Here is an 11,598-nt window from a genome sequence, read left to right on the forward strand (position 1 = left end):
TCTCATGGAACTGCCGGGGGCTTGGGAACCCCGAGGCAGTTCGAGAGCTTCGCAACATTGTGAATCTAGAAGGACCCACTCTTCTCTTCGTCATGAAAACAAAAATTAAGGGGAAGAGAGTCGAGGACTTGCAGAGACATATAGGCTTTGGCAGGTGCTTTGCAGTGGATAGTGTAGGCCTTAGTGGTGGCATTGGGCTTTTTTGGTCACATGAGGTTATTGTCGATCTAAAAAATTATAGTTCTAGACACATTGATGCTACTGTTAAATACAAAGATCAAAACTCCTTTGAATGGAGGTTTACTGGTTTTTATGTAGCGCCTCGAGCTGAAGATAGACACCATAGTTGGCGTTTCCTACGCACTTTGTATGCCATGCCGCATGCGGCCTGGATTTGTTTGGGTGATTTTAACGAAACTCTCTACGCTAATGAACACTTCAGTCGGGTGATACGTCTCCAACGTATCTACTTTTCCAAACACTTTTGCCCTTGTTTTGGACTTTAATTTGCATGATTTGAATGAAACTAACCCGGACTGACGCTGTTTTCAGCAGAACTGCCACGGTGTTGTTTATTGTGCAGAAAACAAAAGTTCTCGGAATGACCTGTAAATCCACGGAGATAACTTTTGGAAAATATTAAAAATACTGGCGAAAGAATCAAGGCCACGGGGCCCACACCCTGTCCACGAGGGTAGGGGCGCGCCCCCTCCCCTTGGGCGCCCCCCTGTCTTGTGGGCCCCCTGCTGCTCCACCGACCTCAACTCCAACTCTATATATTTCGTTTCACGGATAAAAAAATTAGAGAGAAAGTTTCATCGCGTTTTACGATACGGAGCCGCCGCCAAGCCATGATCTCTCTCGGGATGGCTGATCTAGAGTCCGTTCGGGGCTCCGGAGAGGGGGGTTCGTCGCCATCGTCATCATCAACCATCCTCCATCACCAATTTGATGATGCTCACCGCCGTGCGTGAGTAATTCCATCGTAGGCTTGCTGGACGGTGATGGGTTGGATGAGATTTACCATGTAATCAAGTTAGTTTTGTCAGGGTTTGATCCCTAGTATCCACTATGTTCTGAGATTGATGTTGCTATGACTTTGCTATGCTTAATTCTTGTCACTAGGGCCCGAGTGCCATGATTTCAGATCTGAACCTATTATGTTTTCACGAATATATGTGAATTCTTGATCCTATCTTGCAAGTCTATAGTCACCTATTATGTGTTATGATCCAACAACCCCGAAGTGACAATAATCGGGATACTTCTAGGTGATGACCGTAGTTTGAGAAGTTCATGTATTCACTATGTGTTAAAGCTTTGGTCCGGTACTCTATTAAAAGGAGGCCTTAATATCCCTTAGTTTCCACTAGGACCCCGCTGCCACGGGAGGGTAGGACAAAAGATGCCATGCAAGTTCTTCTCCATAAGCACGTATGACTATATTCGGAATACATGCCTACATTACATTGATGAACTGGAGCTAGTTCTGTGTCACCCTATGTTATAGCTATTACATGAGGTATCACATCCGACATAATTATCCATCAATGATCCAATGCCTACGAACTTTTCACATATTGTGCTTTGCTTATTTACTTTTTCGTTGCTACTGTTACAATTACTACAAAACTGCTATCTTTACTTTTGCCACTGTTACCATTACTATCATACTACTTTGCTACTAAATACTTTGCTGCAGATATTAAGTTATCCAGGTGTGGTTGAATTGAAAAATCAACTGCTAATACTTAAGAATATTCTTTGGCTCCCCTTGTGTCGAATCAATAAATTTGGGTTGAATACTCTACCCTCGAAAGCTGTTGCGATCCCCTACACTTGTGGGTTATCAAGACTAATTTCTGGCGCCGTTGCCGGGGATCATAGCTCTATTCTTTGAGTCACTTGGGATTTATATCTGCTGGTCACTATGAGGAACTTGAAAGACGAAAGAACTAAGATTTTTCCCTCAACTACGAGGGGAGGTAAGGAACTGCCATCTAGCTCTGCACTAGATTCTCCTTCCGTTTTGAGTAAGCTTGCAACACCTAAACCTGCTACTGCTTTGAATTCTAATATGTCGCATGTTATTGATGATGTCACTTCTGCTATGCATGATACTTATGATGAAACTACTTATGTGCGTGATACTACTGTGCCATTAGGTGAATTTCTTGATGAACAACTTGCTAGGGTTAGAGAGAATGAAATTATTGATGATAGTGATGATGAAGGTTCTCCCCCTAATTATGAGTTGCCTGTTGTTCCTGAGGGTTATGTTATGGATGAAGAAGCTGCTAGAGCTATTTTTGCTTGCAATTATAGATATGATCTTAAGAAGTTATTAGCTAAATGGAAGCAGCAATATCTTAATGCTAGAATGAAACCTGACCCCGCTTTTGCTACTTCACCTATTTGTGTTACTGATAAGGATTATGAATTCTCTGTTGATCCTGAGATAATTACTTTGGTTGAATCTGATCCTTTTTATGGCAATGAATCTAAGACTGTCGTGCCACATCTTACCAAGTTGAATGATATAGCCACCCTGTTTACTAATGATGAGAAGTCTCGCTATTATTATATCCTTAAGATATTTCGGTTCTCATTAAAGGGTGATGCTAAAACTTGGTTTAGTTCTCTTGATCCTGGTTGTGTGCGTAGTCCCCAGGATATAATTTATTACTTCTCTGCTAAATATTTCCCTGCTCATAAGAAACAAGCTGCCATGCGGGAAACATATAATTTTGTGCAAATCAAAGAAGAGAGTCTCCCACAAGCTTGGGGGAGGCTTCTCCAGTTACTTAATGCTTTGCCTGATCATCCTCTTAAGAAAAATGAAATACTTGATATCTTTTATAATGGACTAACCGATGCTTCCAAAGACTACTTGGATATTTGTGCTGGTTGTGTTTTCAGGGAAAGAACAGTCGACCAAGCTGAATTACTATTGAATAATATGTTGACTAATGAAAATAATTGGACTCTTCCTGAGCCAATTCCTGAGGCAATTCCTGATCCAACTAAGCCAACTCCTGAGCCTATTCCTAAACCAACTCCGAAGAAGAGAGGAGTTCTATTTCTCAGTCCCGAAGATATGCAAGAGGCAAAGAAATCAATGAAAGAAAAAGGTATTAAAGCTAAAGATGTTAAGAATTTACCTCCGATTGAAGAAATACATGGTCTTAATTTACCGCCTATCGAAGAAACACATTGTCTTGATAACCCAACACAGGTAGTAAAGGTAAATTCTCTCTATAGATATGATAAAGTTGAGATCCCGTCTACTAAATTTCATAGCCCATGCTTAGATGAATTTGATGACTTTATGGCTAGACTAGAAAGTTTTAATGCTTATGTTGGTAGAGAATTAAAGAATAATGCTTTTGAGATAGGACGCTTGAGTGATTATATGGCTAGAGTTAAAGGTGAACTGAAACTCATTAGCAAATATGCTTCCATGGTTACCACTCAAGTGGAGCAAGTACTTAAAGCTCAAAGTGATTTGCTCGATGAATTAAATAGTAAACATGATTTTTCTGTTAGAGTGGCTACTAGAACTGGTAGAATGACTCAAGAACCTTTGTATCCTGAAGGCCACCCTAAGAGAATCTAGCAAGATTCTCAGAGAAATAATTTAGAGGCACCTAGTTCTTCTAAAAAGAAGAAAAAGAAAAATGATAGGACTTTGCATGCTTCTAGTGAACCTGTTATAGACACACCTGAGAATCCCAATGATATTTCTATTTCTGATGCTGAAACACAATCAGGTGATGAACATGAACCTAGTGATAAAGTTAATGATAATGTTCATGTTGATGCTCAACCTAGCAATGATAATGATGTAGAGATTGAACTTGTTGTTGATCTTGACACCCACAATCAAAGAATCAACGTTATGATAAGAGAGACTTTGTTGCTAGGAAGCACGGTAAAGAAAGAGAACCATGGGTTCAGAGACCCATTTCCTTTCCTCCTAAACCATCCAAGACAAAGGATGATGAGGATTTTGAGTGCATTGCTGAAATGATTAGACCTATCTTCTTACGTATGCGCTTAACTGATATGCTTAAAGTAAATCCTTATGCTAAATACATGAAGGATGTCATTACAAATAAAAGAAAGATACCGGAAGCTGAAATTTCCACCATGCTTGCTAATTACACTTTGAAAGGTGGAATACCAAAGAAACTTGGAGATCCAGGGGTACCTACTATACCATGCTCTATTAAAAGAAACTATGTTAAAACTGCTTTATGTGATCTTGGAGCCGGTTTTAGTGTTATGCCTCTCTCTTTATATCGTAGACTTGAATTGAATAAGTTGGCACCTACTGAAATATCTTTGCAAATGGCTGATAAACCAACTGCTATACCTGTCGGTATTTGTGAGGATGTGCCTATTGTGGCTGCAAATGTCAATATCTTAACGGACTTTGTTATTCTTGATATTCCTGAGGACGATAGTATGTCGATTATCCTTGGTAGACCCTTTTTGAATACTGCAGGGGCTGTTATTGATTGCAACAAAGGAAATGTCACTTTTCATGTTAATGGTAATGAGCATACGGTACACTTTCCAAGGAAACAACCTCAAGTTCATAGCATCAATTCTATTGGAAAAGTTCCAACTATCATTATTGGAGGTTTTTAATTTCCTCTTCCTACTGTCAAGAAAAAAAATATGATATTCTTATTGTTGGGGATGTTCATATCCCCGTTGAGGTAACCTAGTGTTATTCGAAATTTCTCCGGTTCCGTGTTATTCAGAATGAGTTTGTTAATAAGACTTGATCAACCTTGTTAGTGGATTCATTTTGATGATCATGAGATGGATGAAACTAGAAGGCACAACCTTCTGTACCCTCTTTTTACTTTCTGTTATTTAGAATAAATAAAGCAAAAATAGTATTATCTGTCTGTTTTCTGAATTATCCGTGCAATAAAAAATATCCCGAAAATAAAAGTGCTCCAAATGCCCTGCAAATTTAGTATGATTTTTTATGGAATATTTGAGGATTTTAGGCATTGAGAACACTGCAGGGGGCAAGCACCTGGCCACGAGGGTGGAGGGCGCGCCCACACCCCCTAGGCGCGCCCCCCTATCTCGTGGGCCCATGGTGGCCCCCCTCCACTTATTCCTGCACCCACACACTCCATCTTCCTCCCAAAAAATCCCCATCCAGCTCAAGCACGAGTTCTAGCTCATTTTGCTGCGATTTTTGATCTCCTTGCTCAAAGCTCCACTCACAAAACTGCTTTGGAAGATTGTTGCTTGGTATGTGACTCCTCCATTGGTCCACTTAGTTTTAATTCTAGTGCTTTATTCATTGCAAATTTTTGCTGCATAGGTGACCCTGTTCTTGAGCTTGCATGTCAAATTTATGAGGTCAAAATTAATTCTAATGCATGATATAGGCTCTAGGCACTTGTGGGAGTAGTTGCTATCAATCTTGTTTAGTTTGATTCACTTTTATTTTGAAGTTACTAAAAAATTCAGAAATTTTCAAAAAATGATAAGAAGATTTTTGAGGGGCTCTTCTAGCCAAGGCTCCAAGGATAAACAAGCTAAAGAGAAGGAAAAGGCCAAGTATAATCTTCCTCGTGTAGTGGAAGTACGGCCGTGCGAATGGCCTTGTGATAATTTCTTGAGAGAAGCCGGGATTTATGAAGACTTTTATTCTTTGGTTGAAAATGCGGGCCTCACCGACTTCCTCCACGACCGGATCGATCAGTATCTCTTACTCACCAATACTTTCGTGCAAAACTTTTATTATTATCCTAAGAATTCACCGCCATCATTTCATTTATATGATGAGTTCAAGGAAATGTCATTACGTAATTTTTGCGCGGTATGTAGAATACTCTTTGAGGGCAGTTTAGATGAACCACATCGTAAAGATGTGGATGGTTTTGTTAACACTATTACTGTAGGGGATCCAAAGAAGGGTTCCTATGCGAGAATCACTAGCATACATTTTCCTATTTTATGCTACTTTGCCATATTTGCTAGTCGATGCTGAATTGGTCGTGGAAACAGTGGAAACTTTAGTGTTCCTGATATTATTATTCTGTTTCAGGCCTTGTTTGGTGATAATAGTTTTAGTGTGGGTGTCGTTATTGCTAAAAGGCTAATCCTGAACCGTACAAAAGGCCCCATCTTTGGAGGTATCTATGTTGCACGCCTTGCTAAACATTTTGAGATACCTATTAGACATTATGAGAAAGAGGAGACCAGGCTGCCTCTTTCCCTTTTAGATTACAGGAGCATGGTAGAACATGAGTTTATTATTGACAACAAAGATAAGATGCTTCTGTATAACCTGAGATTTAATAAGAAACACAATGAGATTATTATCCTGTCTGCGCCTTTGTTGTTTGATTTAACTGCAGATAATTATCTTGTCTTGCCGAAAGTGGTGTACGCTCATTGAGGCCAGGCATCCGCTCCAAAGCCTGAGCCAAAACCTCCACTGGACCCTTATCGTCCATCCTGTTATCAGTGGGATCCGGAGGAGATCGCCAGCCAGTGGTATCCAGATTAGTACACCGGGGACAGTAGCCACGATCCTTGGGCATAGACCAACTTAGTCCAAAAGCCTAAGCTTGGGGGAGTACGTATTTCTCACCGACTTTAAATTCAAGGTCACACACTATTCTAGTTGTCGGTGTTCATACTGTTTCATTGTATTATCAATGCTAGTTTAAATTCTTTTTCTAGCTTTCTTCTTGTGTGTTTGCTAAACCTTAAGAAAAACAAAAAAAAAATAGTTAGTTTAATTTCCATGCTTGTAGTAGTAATTAAAATTAAAACCCAAAAAGATTTATCGTTCTTCTTTTACTTGTTGGGAGCTTTCCCGTGTAAATAGTTTTATTTCTTTTCTTTCCTTTGGGGGTCGAGAGTAGAAGAGCATAACGAAAATGTTTAGTGGCTCTCATATGCATGATTGTTGATTTAACTTAGAGCCCATATTACTTTGTCTTCTCTCTTGAATTAAATGCTTGCAGATTCCAGCTTAGTCCAATGCACGTGCACTATTATTATTATACACACCGTTCGGTCGTGCAAGTGAAAGGCAATAATGACGATATATGATGGATTGATTGAGATGAGAAAAGCTGGTATGAACTCGACCTCTTTTGTTTTTGTAAATATGATGAGTTCGTTGTTCCTGATTCAGCTTATTATGAGTAAACATGTTTGCAATGACAATTAGAGATTATAGTTGCTTATGCCATGCTTAATTAGCTAGGAGTTTATAATGGTTTACCTTGCGTGCCAACATGCTATTAAAATGATTGTGATGTGGTATGATAGGATGGTATCCTCCTTTGAATGATTTGAGTGACTTGACTTGGCACATGTTCACGCATGTAGTTGAAACAAATCAACATAGCCTTCGCGATATTTATGTTCATGGTGGATTATATCCTACTCATGCTTGTACTTGGTGTAAATTAATTTTAATGCATGTTCATAACTGTTGTCGCTCTCTCAGTTGGTCGCTTCCCAGTCTTTTGCTAGCCTTCACCTGTACTAAGTGAGAATACTATTTGTGCATCCAAACTCCATAAACCCCAAAGTTATTCCATATGAGTCCACCGTACCTTCCTATATACGGTATTTACCTGCCGTTCCAAGTAATTTGTATGTGCCAAACTCCAAACCTTCAAATGAAATTATGTTTTGTATGCTCGAGCAGCTCATGTTTCAACTAGGGCTGTCTGTATCTTCCATGCTAGGTGGGTTATTCTCAAGAGGAGTGGACTCCGCTCCTCATTCACGAGAAAATGGCTAGTAACCGGGATGCCCAGTCCCATGATCAAAAAGATCAAAGTAAATCAAAATAATTAAACAAAACTTCCACAGGGCTGTTGTTAGTTGGAAGCACTCGTTGTTTTGAGCAAGCCATGGATTGATGCTTGTTGGTGGTGGGGGAGTATAAACTTTTACCATTCTGTTTGGGAACCGCCTATAATGTATGCAGCATGGAAGATATCACCATCTCATAGTTGTTGCGTTGAGAGTGAAAGTATACCGCTCAAAATGTTATTCATCTCTATTTTAAAATCGAGCTCTGGCACCTCTACAAATCCCTGCTTCCCTCCGTGAAGGGCCTATCTATTTACTTTTATGTTGAGTCATCATCCTTCTTATTAAAAAGCACCTGCTGGAGAGCACACTGTCATTTGCATGTATTACTATTAGTTTATATTGGGTATGACTTGACTGGATATCTTTTACCATGAATTACAATGTTCGGTCAGTCCTTGATCTTTAAAGGTGCTTTGCATTTATGTTTTGAGGTCTCAGAAAGGGCTAGCGAGATACCATTTTGTTATATCATATTATGATTGTTTTGAGAAAGTGTTGTCATCCGAGTTTTATTATTATGGCTCGCTAGCTGATTATGCCATTGATATTACTAAACATGATACCTAAGTGTTAATGTGAATCTGGTTAGTTCATAATCTTTGCTGAAAACTTGAATGCTGGCTTTACACATTTACAACAACAAGAGCAAACAGAGTTTGTAAAAGTTTTTCTTTATCACTTTCAGTTTATCAACTGAATTGCTTGAGGACAAGCAAAGGTTTAAGCTTGGGGGAGTTGATACGTCTCCAACGTATCTACTTTTCCAAACACTTTTGCCCTTGTTTTGGACTCTAATTTGCATGATTTGAATGAAACTAACCCGGACTGACGTTGTTTTCAGCAGAACTGCCATGGTGTTGTTTATTGTGCAGAAAACAAAAGTTCTTGGAATGACCTGAAAATCCACGGAGGCAACTTTTGGAAAATATAAAAAATACTGGCGAAAGAATCAAGGCCAGGGGGCCCACACGCTGTCCATGAGGGTGGCGGGCGCGCCACCTGTCTCATGGGCCCCCTGCTGCTCCACCGACCTCAACTCCAACTCTATATATTCCGTTTCGTGGAGAAAAAAAGTAGAGAGAAAGTTTCATCATGTTTTATGATACGGAGCCGCCGCCAAGCCCTAATCTCTCACGGGAGGGCTGATCTGGAGTCCGTTCGGGGCTCCGGAGAGGGGGATTCGTCGCCATCGTTGTCGGTGTCAAAACCGGCGGATCTCGGGTAGGGGGTCCCGAACTATGCGTCTAGGCGGATGGTAACAGGAGATAAGGGACACAATGTTTTTACCCAGGTTCGGGCCCTCTCGATGGAGGTAAAACCCTACTCCTGCTTGATTAATATTGATGATATGGGTAGTACAAGAGTAGATCTACCACGAGATCAGAGAGGCTAAACCCTAGAAGCTAGCCTATGGTATGATTGTTGTTCGTCCTACGGACTAAAACCCTCCGGTTTATATAGGCACCGAAGAGGGTTAGGGTTACATAGAGTCGGTTACAATGGTAGGAGATCTACATATCCGTATCGCCAAGCTTGCCTTCCACGCCAAGGAAAGTCCCATCCGGACACGGGACAAAGTCTTCAATCTTGTATCTTCATAGTCCAGGAGTCCGGCCAAGGTGATAGTTCGGCTATCCGGACACCCCCTAATCCAGGACTCCCTCAGTAGCCCATGAACTAGGCTTCAATGACGACGAGTCCGGCGCGCATATTGTCTTCGGCATTGCAAGGCGGGTTCCTCCTCCGAATACTTCATAGGAGATTTTGAACACAAGGATAGTGTCCGGCTCTGCAAAATAAGTTCCACATACCACCGTAGAGAGAATAATATTTACACAGATTCAATCTGCTGACGTATTCCGTGGCATCACACCACGGCCAAGCCTTTATTCGAATCGTTTTACTATCCCACCTCAGCGCGTTCAGCGAGGCGGTTTCCTTGGCACGTCTTGTCAAAGCAGAGATCGTGTCCCCTTATTCCGGGATTCTCATTAATACGAGTGTGGGTAACCCAATCATGCCCGTTGGCACGCCCCCTCTATCGAAGGCGAGTCCCAAATGGTCACGGGGAAGGCTCTTGGTATTCAACCTCTTTATAAAGAGACCAAGGCTCCACTCCTTTCTTTCAATCTCAATCGAATCCGCCCTTCGCCTCGAGTTCCAACACTCGAAGCTCCAGATTCAGGCGCTTCGGACCTTCGATGATGTCCGGCTCCGACCTGCAAGGCCGGTGGATGCCTTCCTCCATTACGGAAGAAGACGTGCTAAAGCTAAGAGATGCCAGGTATTTAACTGGCGAAATTTCACATAGGCTGCCTGCCCAAGGGCAGGTTATTCCTACTCCCAAGCCTGGCGAAAGCGTGGTGTTCGTGTCTCACTTTCTTCGGGGGCTAGGCTTTCCGACGGACCCCTTCGTGAGAGGGCTCATGCTTTACTATGGGTTGGAATTTCATGACTTGGATCCGGAGTCCATCCTCCACATCTCATCGTTCATCGTCGTATGCGAAGCCTTCCTCCGCATTACCCCTCACTTCGGATTGTGGCTCAAGACCTTCAAAGTGGAGCCGAAGATGATCAAGGGGCAGCAAGCAGAGTGCGGAGGGGCTGTTATAAGCAAGAATGCTGATGCTCCATGGCCCGAGGGCTTTTTTCAAGAGGAGCTCAGCCTATGGCAACAAGAGTGGTTTTATATCACCGCTCCCAGGGGCACCAAATGGGTGGCGCCACCTGCCTTTTGCTCGGATCCTCCACCGCGGCCGGCGTCCTGGGTCAATAAAGGACTTGACTGGGGGTCGTCCAAGGACGTGCCCTTGTTGTAGGGCCGTATTCAAGACCTCCTAGAGAGAGAGATCACTCTGGTCGTAGTAGCGCAGGTCATGCTGATTCGTCACATCCTGCCCTGCAAACGTCGCCCCCTCCGCCTGTGGGAATTTAACCCGGAGGGACCACGAGCTCTCCAACATTTTATGGGCATGACGCCCGTGGAGATGTACAAGCTTTTCTTCGGATCACAAGTGATGTGTCCGGACTTGATCGAGGACGCAGGTCTGAACTGCAATCGCCCGGATAGTCAAGTAAGTAGCCCTGTACCCGGACACGCTATCCCATATTTATCACGAACTTGACCTTTAAAAGAGTTGTTCCTTGAACAGGAGTGGATAGCGAAAGCAAAGTTAATCAGGTGTCCGGCCCCCCTCCCTGAGACCACACCGGATCCCGTGTTAACCAGGATGCTGGAGGTTGCGCCTTCGGAAGAAGGTGAAGGGGGGAACAAGGAAGCTACCGCCTCCGCGAAGGAGGCTGTCAGGAAAGGAGGGATCGAGAATCCCTCCATCCAAGGGAAGAAGAGGACCGCCTCTAAAGACCCGGAGACCATGGTCTCAAAGCGGGGGAAGAAATCTTCGTCAGAGGGTCCTGCGCCGAGAGATGCCTCGGCCACATTATGCCCCCAAGGGGATCAACCCTCTACCAAGCCGAAAGTAAAAAGGGGAGTTTATTTTAAAATAGAGGATATCCCTGCCCTATTTCTGATGAAGATGACCGAAACTTTACCTTGTAGTTCGGATCTCATCCCTTCTCAGCAGAGCTCATCTTCGGGGGATCTTCGTCTAGAGATGATAGAGAGCGAAACGCCTCCCCCTGCCGTACCGTCTTGCGAGGCGGGCGATCCCGAGGTGTCGTCGCAGAGGGTTTCTCCGAGTCCGGCGGGGCCGGAAGGCAATC

Source organism: Triticum dicoccoides, chromosome 5B, assembly GCF_002162155.2.
Source record: "Triticum dicoccoides isolate Atlit2015 ecotype Zavitan chromosome 5B, WEW_v2.0, whole genome shotgun sequence".
In the NCBI taxonomy this organism is placed as follows: domain Eukaryota; kingdom Viridiplantae; phylum Streptophyta; class Magnoliopsida; order Poales; family Poaceae; genus Triticum; species Triticum dicoccoides.